A 12,889-nucleotide genomic window follows, 5' to 3' on the forward strand; every position below is an offset into this window, starting at 1 on the left:
TGGAGGGAGGGAATGTCCCTCTGCCCATCCGCCAAGCTAGCTCTCTTCCTCCCTTCAAGGCCCTACTGAGAGCTCACCTCCTCCAGGAGGCCTTCCCACACTGAGCCCCTTCTTTCCTCTCGCCCTGACCCCCCCTCCATCCCCCCCCTTACATCCTTCCCTTCTCCACAGCAATTGTATATATGTATATATGTTTGTACATATTTATTACTCTATTTATTTATTTATCTTGTACCTATCTATTCTATTTATTTTATTTTGTTAGTATGTTTGGTTTGGTTCTCTGTCTCCCTCTTTTAGACTGTGAGCCCACTGTTGGGTAGGGACTGTCTCTGTATGTTGCCAATTTGTACTTCCCAAGTGCTTAGTACAGTGCTCTGCACACAGTAAGCACTCAATAAATATGATTGATTGATTGATTGATTGAATGTGTTTACCAACTCTGTTACACTGTACTCTCCCAAGCACTCAATACAGTGCTCTGCACACAGTAAGCACTAAGCACTCAACAAATATAATTGATTAATAGGGACCAGGTTCCCCCGGTCATCTATATCTGTGTTCAGCCCAGTGCTTGGCGCTTAGTGAGTGTGGATCCCATTCAAATTATAATTCCCGAGAGGCCCTCTGCTTCAGTCCCGCCCATCGCCGCCAGCCAAGGTGCATTCCCAGGAGAATCTGGCTCCTGCCCCCGCAGATCAGCCAGTCCTGGCAGAAACTGACTGACTTTGACAGACAAGTTCCCACACTTTGACAAACCACCCCTGAGAGGGGTAGACTTGATGCCCTTGGGAGGCAAAGGTTTACTGCCAGCTGCGGAGCGCACTGGGTGGGCTACCAGGGCACTTGAGGGGACCTGGCGGGCTTCACCGGGCGCTGAGCCTCGCAGATGAGGGCACCGCATCAACACGAAAAGGGGCGCGATGGGCAGACAGTCCAGTCCCACTCAGCTGCCCAGCTTGCTGATGAGGAGCCTTACGAAACCCAGGCCTCCTCTCCATCCCTTCTCTCCTTCTCCAGCCCAGCCCGCACCCTCCGCTTCTCCGCCGCTAATCTCCTCACCGTACCTCGTTCTCGCCTGTCCTGCCATCAACCCCCGGCCCACGTCCTCCCCCGGGCCCGGAATGCCCCCAATCCCTATGCCCATCCGCCAAGCTAGCTCTCTTCCTCCCTTCAAGGCCCTGCTGAGAGCTCACCTCCTCCAAGAGGCCTTCCCAGACTGAGCCCCTTCCTTCCTCTCCCCCTCGTCCCCCTCTCCATCCCCCCCATCTTACCTCCTTCCCTTCCCCACAGCACCTGTATATATGTATATATGTTTGTACAGATTTATTACTCTATTTATTTATTTATTTTACTTGTACATATCTATTCTATTTATTTTATATTGTTAAGTATGTTTGGTTTTGTTCTCTGTCTCCCCCTTTTAGACTGTGAGCCCACTGTTGGGTAGGGACTGTCTCTATATGTTGCCAATTTGTACTTCCCAAGCACTTAGTACAGTGCTCTGCACATAGTAAGCGCTCAATAAATACGATTGATTGATTGATTGATTGATCCAAGGGACAATCAACCGACCGTATTTATTGAGCGCTTACTGTGTGCAGAGCACTGAAAATGAAGGAGGTAATAATAATAATAATAATAATAATAATAATAATAATAATGATGGTATTTGTTAAGTGCTTACTATGTGCCAAGCACTGTGCTAAGTCTTGGGGTAGATGCAAGGTAATCAGGTCCCTGTCCCACTTGGGGCTCACAGTCTTAATTCCCATTTTACAGATGAGGTGACTGAGGCACAGAGAAGTGAAGTGACCTGCCCAAGGTCACACAGCAGACAAGTGGCAGAGCTGAGATTAGAACCCATGAGCTTCTGACTCGCAGGCCCATGTTCTATCCATTCATTCATTCAATCGTATTTATTGAGCGCTTACTGTGTGCAGAGCACTGTACTAAGCGCTTGGGAAGTACAATTGAGCAACAGGGAGAGACAGTCCCTACCCAACAACGGGCTCACGGTCTAGAAGGGGGAGACAGACAACAAAACAAGTAGACAGGTGTCAATATCATCAAAATAGATATATTTATATACTGTGTGCTCTGGACACAGTAAGCGCTCAATACATATGATTGAATGAATATATACACATCATTAATAAAATATAGTAATAAATATGTACAAATATACACAAGTGCTGTGGGGAGGGGAAGGGGGTAGGGCAAAGGGAGGGAGTGGGGGCGAAGGAGAAGGGAGGAGGAGAAGAGGAAAAGGGAGGGGATAGTTTGGGAAGGCCTCCTGGAGGAGGTGAGCTCTCGGTGGGGCTTTGAAGGGAGGAAGAGAGCTAGTTTGGCGGATGGGCAGAGGGAGGGCATTCCGGGCCTGAGGCAGGACGTGGGCCGGGGGTCAACGGCGGGATAGGCGAGAACGAGGCACGGTGAGGAGGTAAGCGGTGGCACAGGAGCGAGGAGAGAAGGGACGTGAGGTAGGAGGGGGCGAGGTGATGGAGAGCTTTGAAACCAATAGCGAGGAGTTTTTGCTTCATGAAAACACCAGGCTGCTTCTCTAAATCGTGCACTCTCCTGAGCTCTCAGCACAGAGCTTGGCCCACAGTAGGAACCCAAAACAACACCCCGCACCCGGCACGTCGAGCGCTGTCCCTGCCACTGCCGCTGCTGTGGACGACCTTGTCCTCACCGCTGGTCTCCTCTCTTCCACAATCAAACTGTAAGCGTGTCCACGCGACCAGACCGAAACATACACTTTGGCCTGAATGTTCTCGGCACACAGCTTGTTTGGACTAAAATGTCTGTGAAGCTAACGTGAAGTTCATTTTTAGTTCTCAGTATCCGGGTAAGTGATTTAAGTGCCTGTGTAACGTGGGCTGCTTAAACCGGGCAATCTCATCCGTTACACAGTGTCACACAAATCATCATCCTAATAATGCAGATTTATGCAGCTATTCGCAGACTAAATCACTACTCTAGGATTATAAATTTCATATAAATGTTCTCTAGCGTGCTGAACAAATGAAACCCTTCCAGTTCAAACACACTCCCTTCAACTTCATACATGAGCCCACATGACAAAATGATCCTGAACAACGGCCGCCTATCCAGCATTCTGGTCTGAACTGCCGAGACTTCTCGGGAGGTGGGGAGTGAGGGGATCAGCCTGGATCTGATTATTATTACTAATGTAATTATTAATAATGATAATAATGGCATTTGCTAAGGGTTTACTCTGGATCAAGCACTGTACTAAAACCTGAGGTAGATGTAAGGTAATTAGATTCATTCATTCATTCAATCATATTTATTGAGCACTTACTGTGTGCAGAACACTGTACTAAGCGCTTGCAAAGTACAATTCGGCAACAGAGACCACCCCTACCCAACAATGTGCTCACAGTCTAGAAAGGGGGAGATAGACAACAAAACAAAACAAGTAGACAGGCAACAGGTAGATCAAACAAAATCCCTGTCTGACAAAGGGCTCACCGCGTAAGTGAGAAGGAAACTGAGTGTTTAATCCCCATTTTTAGAGGTGAGAAAGCCTGAGGACCAGAGCAGTGAAGTGACTTGTCTAAAGCCACGCAGTAGGCAGGTGGAGGCTGCAGGATTAGAACCCAGATCGCCCGACTCCCAAGTCCCATGCTCTTTCCACTAGGCCATGTGGAAACCTGGGTTCCAATCTCCCTCTGCCAGTGGCCTAGCGTGACCTTGGACAAGTCACTTAAATGCAGCCCAGTTTCCACCTCCTTCCTTCTGTACTTCTTCTCTCCACTCCCCATCTCCTCTCCATTCTCTCCCCTGTGCATCCTCCACGTCTTTAACCCCACCTTCCTCTCCTTCCAGCCCCACTCCATGTCACACCTTAGACCCTGGGAAATCCACCCCACGTCATGGGGCTCTGGGCTCACGGGGGAGTGAGCCAGGTGGCCGTAGGGCAATCATCTCTGCACCAGCAAGAGCTCAATAATAATAATAATAATAATAATAATGGCATTTATTAAGCGCTTACTAGGTGCAAAGCACTGTTCTAAGCACTGGGGAGGTTACAAGGTGATCAGGTTGTCCCACGGGGGGTTCACAGTCTCAATCCCCATTTTACAGATGAGGTAACTGAGGCCCATGGAAGTTAAGTGACTTGCCCAAAGTCACACAGCCGACAGTTGGCAGAGACGGGATTTGAACCCATGACCTCTGACTCCGAAGCCCGGGCTCTTTCCGTTGAGCCACGCTGCTTCTCCAGCTCAAGTCCAGTGACACCAACCCCACCCAGCCCTGCCCAGTCTAGCCAGGAATGGGCAGAGAATATGTCTCCCAAGCACTTAATTCAGTGCTCTGTACACAAGAGCTCAATAAATAAGATTGATTGATTGACTGATTGACAGAGCAGGACTTCAGAGTGAGCCAGACCGCCATGGCCAATCACCTCCTCACACATTCCTGGCTTGGACGGAAGCAAAAAGACGCTGATGATAACACAATCGGCTTCCAGCTCGAATATTAGTGATCGATGCCAAGAATTCCTGGAGGAGCCCTGCTAGCGGTCGCCCCTTTGGCATGGGAAAACAACAAAAGGGAATATTAACAGGGCTTCACCTCAGAGATTACACACGTTCATTCTCATCTGTTAGGAGTCTCTTCTGAAAAATCGCCAACACAAAAGCTTCCTCGGGATCTAATATTTCATGCAAGCCCACTGGTTGGTCACTGTTCCAACACGAATTTCTGGAAAGAATGCGCCATTCGCCCCCACAGAACCTTTAGGAGCAAGCGGCTGAACTCGGCTTTGGAGTTCCTATATTCCTACCCCAAGAAACCCAGTGCTCTGTGCCGCCGGCCAACAGGGAACCTAGAGTTTTGCTCTTTAGGTCTCTGGAATATCGCAGTGGCAGGAACCTTCATTTATCCCTCCAATGGAGTTCACAATCCATTAGATTGTTAGTTCCTCAAGGCAGGGGTCAAATCTACTGAGTTGTACTCTCCCAGGTGCTTAGTACAGTGCTTTGCCCCCAGCAGGTGTTCAGTGACTTTTGTGGACTGATGGGATTGATTCTCCCAGCATATTCTGGACTGGTGCTCTCTCACCTCTGCTGATGGGAATGTTGCTGCGGGAGTGGGGGCTGTGGGGTGAGGAGTCTTCTAGACTGCGAGCCCACTGTTGGGTAGGGACCATCTCTATATGTTGCCAACTTGTACTTCCCAAGCGCTTAGTACAGTGCTCTGCACACAGTAAGCACTCAATAAATACAATTGAATGAATGAAGGAAGGAAGGGGTGGGGGGGAACTCCGTAAGGCAATGGCAAATCAGCTCCTGATTTGTCAAGCAAGCTATTTTATAACTACCTTCCCGTTGAGAAACATCCACTATTCCACGAAATAAATCTCCCAGGAGCGCTCTTTTGGGCGGGGATATGAAGAAAGAGAGGGAGAGTCCCTCGGTCTTCCCAGAGACCATGGTGGCAGGTGAAATAGTGTCTTCTCAGAAGGCAATGGCAGAGATGGTAGATAGCCATTTCATCCCAACTGGGCTTCATGCAATCTGAGAGAAGGGAAAAATGACAGGTTTTGGGAGGGCGGGTGATTTCCTTGAACCGCAGAGGTAGCAGTCGGGAGTCTGGAAAAGGGCAATCTACAAAGCAGACCTTGGGTGGCTTAGGAGCAAAGGCCTGGGAGTAGGGAGACCAGGGAACATGTCTACCAATTCTATGATACCGTACTCTCCCAAGCGCGTAGCACAGCGTTCTGTAAACGGTAAGTGCTCAATATATACCCTTGATTGACTGAGACCCAGATTTGAATTCATTCATTCACTCATTCAATTGTATTTATTGAGCGCTTACGGTGTGCAGAGCACTGTACTAAGCGCTTGGGAAGTACAAGTCGGCAACGCAGAGAGACGGTCCCTACCCAACAACGGGCTCACAGTCTAGAAGGGGGAGACAGACAACAAAGAGCCCCAGCTTCCTCATCTGGAGGCCCAGCAGGGGTGGCTGAGTAGGCTTCCCGGAGACGGCCCGATTCATCCCTGTACGGTAGCACCCCCCCCACCCCCCACCCCGTAAAAAGGAACAGCACAAGAGTTTGAAAATGAGTGGATTGTATGAAATGCTGTCAGGGGCAGGAACTCTTTGGAAAGGTGTTTTTCACGGAAGCTCCATGTCCCACTGGGATTCCAGAAAAAGGGACTTGGCCAGCCCAGGCCTGGAGGCCGGGACACAAACGTTAGCACATTCCTGCATATTTCAAACTGCATGGGATTTACAGAGCCGATACGGTCAGTAATACAGATAGCGCGTCTGCATTAACAATGATATATGCTCTGCCGACACCCATCTAACATTCCTAGAAGCAAACAATCACATTCCCGAAGCCGAAGCGGAACCCTTGAAAGCATCGAGACCTCTCTCGCCGAAAGGCTTTACCAAAGACCAAAAGAATCTCCGTAATGGGGAGAGAGCACACAGTCTCCTCAGAGCATGAGGCTGGCAGTCTGGAATTCTGTCTCGTCCCTCCGTAATGAGGAGAGAGCATACAGTCTCCTCAGCAATGAGACTGGCAGTCAGGAATTCTGTCTCGCCCACGGCGCTCCATCACTGACCAGGTGACTGCAAGTCACACGCTGGGTCCGGTGAAGCCGACCTTGGCATGAGGCACCGTGGCTAGCGGCCATTAAGAAGCAGCGTTTCGGAGTGGATAGAGCACGGGCCCGGGATTCAGAAGGTCACGGGTTCTAATCTCAGCTCTGCCACTTGTCTGCGGTGTGACCTTGGGCAAATCTCTTTGCTTCTCTGGGACTCAGTTACCTCCTCTGTAAAATGGGGATTGAGACTGAGCCCCACGTGGGACCGGAACCGTGTCCAACCCGATCTGCTTGTATCCACCCCAGCACTTAGAACAGTGCCTGGCACATAGGAAGCACTTAACAAATACCATCATTATTATCAGGCCCGAGCTAAATGTCATCGTGGTCCACTCAACGGTCACTTCTGACCGAAAAGAGCAAAAATGTTTCACAATTAGCTGGAGGAATGGTTGAGGAGAGGTCCAACTACTGAAAGCTGTGCCGCAGGACGGGTCAGCAGGGTCAAGAGGGAGGAATTCACAGGCCAGCGGTTCCGGAAGAGCGGCTAGAGGGAATGCACGGGATCTCGGGGGAAGACTCAGGGCGTGGGAGGGTCTGGCCCTGACCACCAGGATGCTGTGCTGGCCTCAACGGCTCCATCCCTTCTCTCCAGCGGGAATCGTATCCTCAGCACTAACAATGCCAGTGTCCGTCCTTCCACAACCCTCCAGCTGGCCAAGCACTTCCCAAAGAGGCAATTCTACTGTCCACCACCTGGAAAGAGACTCGATATCCCAGATGACCTTGGCCCTATTGCTGCCCATCGGGATCATCATCATCCACAGTATTTATTGAGCACTTACTGTGTACAGAGCGCTGTGTTAAGCACTAAGGAGAGTATTCATTCATTCAATCATGTTTATTGAGCGCTTACTGTGTATAGAGCACTGTACTAAGCGCTTGGGAAGTACAATTTGGCAGAGTTGGTAGGCTCATTCCCTGGCCACAACAGGATTCCATGGGATTATGATGTGACCAGTCTGGATTCTCAGCAGCTCCACCTAAAACCTCACAGACCACAGGTACCCACTGGTTTAAATAGTGGCCACCCATTCCTGAAGACACTTTAAAAGATGGGTTGATGTTTCTGGAAGTTGCTTTTGCGCCCAAGTAATAATACTACTAATAGTAGTGGCATCTGTTAAGCCCTTACAGTGTGCCAGGCACTGAACGAAGCGCTGGGGTGGATACGAGCAAATCAGGTTGGACGCAGTCCCTGTCTCATGTCGGGCTCACGGTCTCAATCCCCATTTTACAGATGAAGGAACTGGGCACAGAGAAGTGAAGTGACTTGCCAAGGTCACACAAGAGACAAGTGGTGGAGCTGGGATTAGAACCCATGACCTTCTGAATCCCAGGCCCGTGCTCTAGCCACTGTGCCTTGCTGCTTCTGCCCACAGGTACCCAATGCCCCAAGGGTTGGTGTTGGCGAACCCTCTGCTGGATTCCCAGCTTCTCTGATGAGAGCCAAGTATGGCCAATCAGGCCCCAAATGATGGTTTGCTGGCCTGTTCAATCTCCGAAGCCTTTCCCTGTCTCAGCCCTCCTTCCCCATAATCTCTCTGCCCTGTTCTCAACTCTGGCCTCAAAATAAAGAGCCAGCACCTCTGCTTTGAAGAGAATACGACTACTGGTATGATGCTTGGGAAACTCTGGCTAATAACCATAATGATCAATTTTTTAAACTGTTCCATCATCAAGCGCTTACTATTTACCAAGCATTTTTTATGGTATTTGTTAAGCACTTATTAAGTGTCAAGCACTTTTCTAAGTGCTGGGGTAGTACAAGTTACACGTGGGACACAGTCCCAGTCCCACGTGGGGCTCACAGTCTAAGTAGGAGGGAGGACAGGAGACCTTAGACACGGAGCAGTTAAGTGACTTGCCCAAGGTTACACAGCAAGCAACTGGCAGAGCCAGGATTAGAACCCAGGTCCTCTGACTCCTAGGCCTATCCTCTTTCCACTAGGCCATGCTGCTGCTTCTTGCCTTAATAAATAAATATCAATGACTGCTTGAGGGAGGCACAACATAATCAGACTGGATACAGTTCCTGTCACACGTGAGGCTTGCAGTGGAAGAGATGCATTTAACAGATGAGGAAACTGAGGCCCAAAGAGGGTAAGTGACCTGTCCCGGGGCATGAATGGAGAACTGGTCTGGAAGCAGGAGGAAGCAATGGCAGCGAGGGGCCCTCAGCCAGTTCTTTACAGCAAACCGCAGGGGCCTGCCGCAAGAGTGGGGGTATGGGGGGCGTTCCCCGCCCCCCACCAGGACTCCCACCGGCCCCAGCTTCTCCAGCCGGATGATAGGAGTGAGGAGGCAGCGGAAGCATGAGGCCTTTTCACCTTCCAGAACAATGGGAAGGTCGTGGCTGCAGCCTTGACCGCCCCTGAGCCACGAGGAGCCCAAATCTCAGCTCCTCTAATCACAAGGCCAAGCCCTCTGGCTGTTAAGATTGTTGTCCTCGCGTTTTTATTGTTACACCTTTCCTTCAGTGTCTGTCACTCATCGCCCCCTCCCCTTCTTATTTTAGACTGAGATCCCCTTGAGGGGCAGGGACTGCATCTGAAGTTTACCTGCGTATCAGGACAGTAAGCCTTAATACACCAATGCTCCTACTCTGGGAAAGTCAGTGGCACCACTGAACACTCATGCTCGATCGGGGCAAAGGGAGAGGGCCCAGGGTCCCAGGAGACTTGAGGGGGCATCTTAGTACAGTGCTGTGCACCCAGAAGCGCTCAATAAGTACGACTGAATGAATCTCTCCTCTCCCCTTGAGCTCAGTTCCAGCTGCGAAAGGACTGAAAGGAAAGGACTTGTCACAGGGTGAGCTAAGCCGAGATATTCCAAAGGAAAAGCGGCCACAAAGAAGCGATGGTATTCTCAGAATAGGACGAAGCACACAGGAACAAGGCAGCCAGTCTGGTCCAAGCCTGCCAGGCAGCTAAAAACAACTGCCCTCCACGGCTTCACCCCAGCGCTGCCCTGGTGCTTGGATCCCTACGGTTAACTCTCTCCTTCTCCCCGCCCCCTCCATCTTGCACCTTGTCTGCACTGCTTCGTTTTTGAAGTTTGTAAAAACCGCACCCTTCAACTCCACGTACCTCCCCTCCTATGCCACGCTTCAAATTATCGCTCCGAGAGCGGGTACGCCCTGTCTTATTGCTGACATAAAAATCACCTGTCAAAATCTCTCCAGCGTGATGTGCCCGAGGGTCATAAATCTAATCATCCCATACCCTTGGCCTTTGTTTCCCAAGGAACCTGATAGGGACTTACTTCCTTGGGTGAACACGAAACAACCACGGTATCAGCTGATAGTAAAATGCACAATATTTCAGGCCATATACTTACATCTCACCCTCCGATAACCCGCCTGTAGCAAGGGAACGTAAAACCCAGTGGGGGCAGGGAGAGGCTCGAGGTCTACGGAGAACCCTCCGGGATCTGTATCCCCCCGAGACGGTGGTGTTCCCGGAGAGAGCGGCGGAGCACAAGTTAACCCAGCCCTTCCCAGAGCTGGTTACTCACAGGCCTCCGGCCCCCAGCTAAAGGCCCACTTGCCAACTTGTACTTCCCAAGTGCTTAGTACAGTGCTCTGCACACAGTAAGTGCTCAATAAATACGATTGATTGATTGATTGAAAGACTGCCGGAAAACCACCGTGACTAAGAAGGGCCACGCGTCCTGCGAGTCCGCCTGCGTCCAGTCCACTTCTGGGCCTGGCGAGGTCTCAGACACAAGTGTTGGTGTCGGGAAAACCTGAATATCTAGAATCTGCGGTGCCTCTGTCAAAGGTAAAGGATTCCTACTGAATCTGGCCACATCCAAAGGAAAATAAAATTATCCTAAGGGCAGAAGAGGCTGAGTGAGATTGGAGGTCACATCTCAGGAAATGAACCGGCGGCTGAGGGGTGGCAGCGGTCGGGGACCGGACGGTGGTTCAGAGCAGGAGAGGAGGGAGCCCGCATCTGGCTTCGTTGCTCCCTCCGGCCCCTCCGGACAATCCAGCCCCACCTCCGCGACCCCTCCACCTTCACACGGTCACAGTTGAAAACACAAAACGGTCTGCATCGCCGAAGCGAGTCACTACCCCTAACCGAGTCCTCTACCGAAGACTCCGGTAACATCTGTCATCATCAGACTCTTGAAATGACATCTTTTCAACACAGTCGGCTGCTCGCGGAACAGAGGGAAAAATCTGTTACTCCAGCTCTGAAAACAAACACGCTCCGAGTCCTACATTTATGCAGCGATCCATACGCGGCCGACACGGAACTTCCCATCCAAGGGGGGGTTACACAATCCCCTCCCAGCTGGTTTTCAAGGGGACAGTATCGGGCTTTAAAAGTCACCTGGAGTGTTTTCTACCAAGGCTTTACTTCCCACCCCAACATGAGGCCGGGGTGTGTGTGTGGGGGGATGCTGTGGATGGAATGGTAGCCGCTGTCCACGAAGGACAACCAAGGTGCCCGCCTCTCCCAGACCCCTGACGTCCCCCGCACCGGCCAGGAGGTTACCTGAGTCCTTCACTGCATCCCGTCTCCCCTGATTCCGCACGGTGGGCTCCGGGGGGATCCTTGGCGCTTTGCAGGCGGGAGGCGACGAGCCGGGAGAGCACAACTGGGACCGAGCTTTGTTCTGCCTGCGGTGAATTACATGCAGTCGGGGGTTAGACACGCTCCCGCACGACGGCGTCCACCACAATCAAAGCCTCCGTGTACACCGGCTTCTGGCTGAGGGCGTTGGGGATGAGGTGGGGGGCACGGTGAGGGGTGGTCGGGGAGGGCAGTGGGGCAGCTCCTCTCTGCTTTCGTGTAACAGATACATAAGCATCTCCCCGCTCCCCCATCCCCTCCTCTCCTCCGCAGTGTCCCCCCCTCCCCATTTCTGTTCCGGGGAAGCGTTGCTCCTTTAGCGGTTGGAGAGCGGTGGGGTCCGGTCCCTAGGAGCCCAGGAGAACAATGCCCCGGCCAAGAGTACCCGCCTGCCCCGGCCCATCTGGGGCTCAGCTAGTAACATGCAGACGCACAGCAGTAATACATAGGCACACACGCCCACCCACACGGAGGCCCACCCAGTCCCGGGCACCCACGCTCACCCTCACGGATGCCCACCCAGGCCCGGGCACCCACGCTCACCCTCACGGATGCCCACCCAGTCCCGGGCACTCGTGCCCACCCTCACGGATGCCCACCCAGTCCCGGGCACCCGTGCCCAGCCACACGGATGCCCACCCAGTCCCGGGCACTCGTGCCCACCCTCACGGATGCCCACCCAGTCCCGGGCACCCGTGCCCAGCCACACGGATGCCCACCCAAGTCCCGGGCACCCGTGCCCAGCCACACGGATGCCCACCCAAGTCCCGGGCACCCGTGCCCAGCCACACGGATGCCCACCCAGTCCCGGGCACCCGTGCTCACCCTCACGGATGCCCACCCAGTCCCGGACACCCATGCTCACCCTCACGGATGCCCACCCAGTCCCGGACACCCATGCTCACCCTCACGGAGGCCCACCCAGTCCCGGGCACCCGTGCCCAGCCACACGGATGCCCACCCAGCCCCGGGCACCCATGCTCACCCTCACGGATGCCCACCCAGTCCCGGCCACCCACGCTCACCCTCACGGATGCCCACCCAGTCCTGGGCACCTATGCCCATCCACACAGATACCCACCCAGTCTCGGGCACCCATGCCCGCCCACACAGATACCCACCCAGCCCCAGGCACCCATGCTCACCCTCACAGATGCCCACCCTCCAGGATGCCCCCCCCCCCAGTCCCGGGCCCCCATGCCCACTCACATGGAGGCACGCCCAGACTCAGTTACGGTTGCACTGTACTTTTCCAAGGGCTTTGGTCCAGTGCTGTGCCCACGGCGGGGGCTGACGGACTGACTGACAGTGACTGACGGTGAGTGAGTGGGTGCCCGCCCAGCCCTGGGTGCCCTGCGGCCCGGAGCCCGGGCAGGAGGCCCCGGGGGGGGGGGGGGGCGCCCCCTGCCGGCGGCCCGTGCCTCGGCCCAGCCCCCGCGCCCGGCAGCGCCCCCTTTAGGTTGCCCCCGGCCGGGCCCGGGCGCCGGGCGCCGGGCGGGACCGTACCACGGGTGGGGGCGCGGGGGGGGGGGGCGGGCTCCCCCAGCGCGGCGTTGGTTGGTCCTGCCGTCCCGGACTCCCCCCGGACCGCCCCGGACCCCCCCCCCCCCGGATCCCGGGAGGCTGCGGCGGCGGTGCCGGGGCCGGTGCCGGGGC

General features: G+C 53.5%; 1 protein-coding gene across 1 annotated transcript in view; it reads right to left on the bottom strand.

The window, feature by feature from the left end:
* Window positions 1-12,597, bottom strand: part of RNF152 (ring finger protein 152) — a 36,211-nt gene extending 23,614 nt beyond the window's left edge. Inside the window, exons 1-2 of the mRNA XM_038770509.1 lie at window positions 12,443-12,597; window positions 11,156-11,280 (exon numbers count right to left, since the gene is read on the bottom strand). The gene's annotated coding sequence lies outside the window, so the exon portion shown is untranslated. The remainder of the gene's footprint in view (window positions 1-11,155; window positions 11,281-12,442) is intronic.
* Window positions 12,598-12,889: the final 292 nt, after the last annotated feature.

The sequence above is a fragment of the Tachyglossus aculeatus genome, chromosome X3 (assembly GCF_015852505.1).
Source record: "Tachyglossus aculeatus isolate mTacAcu1 chromosome X3, mTacAcu1.pri, whole genome shotgun sequence".
NCBI lineage: Eukaryota > Metazoa > Chordata > Mammalia > Monotremata > Tachyglossidae > Tachyglossus > Tachyglossus aculeatus.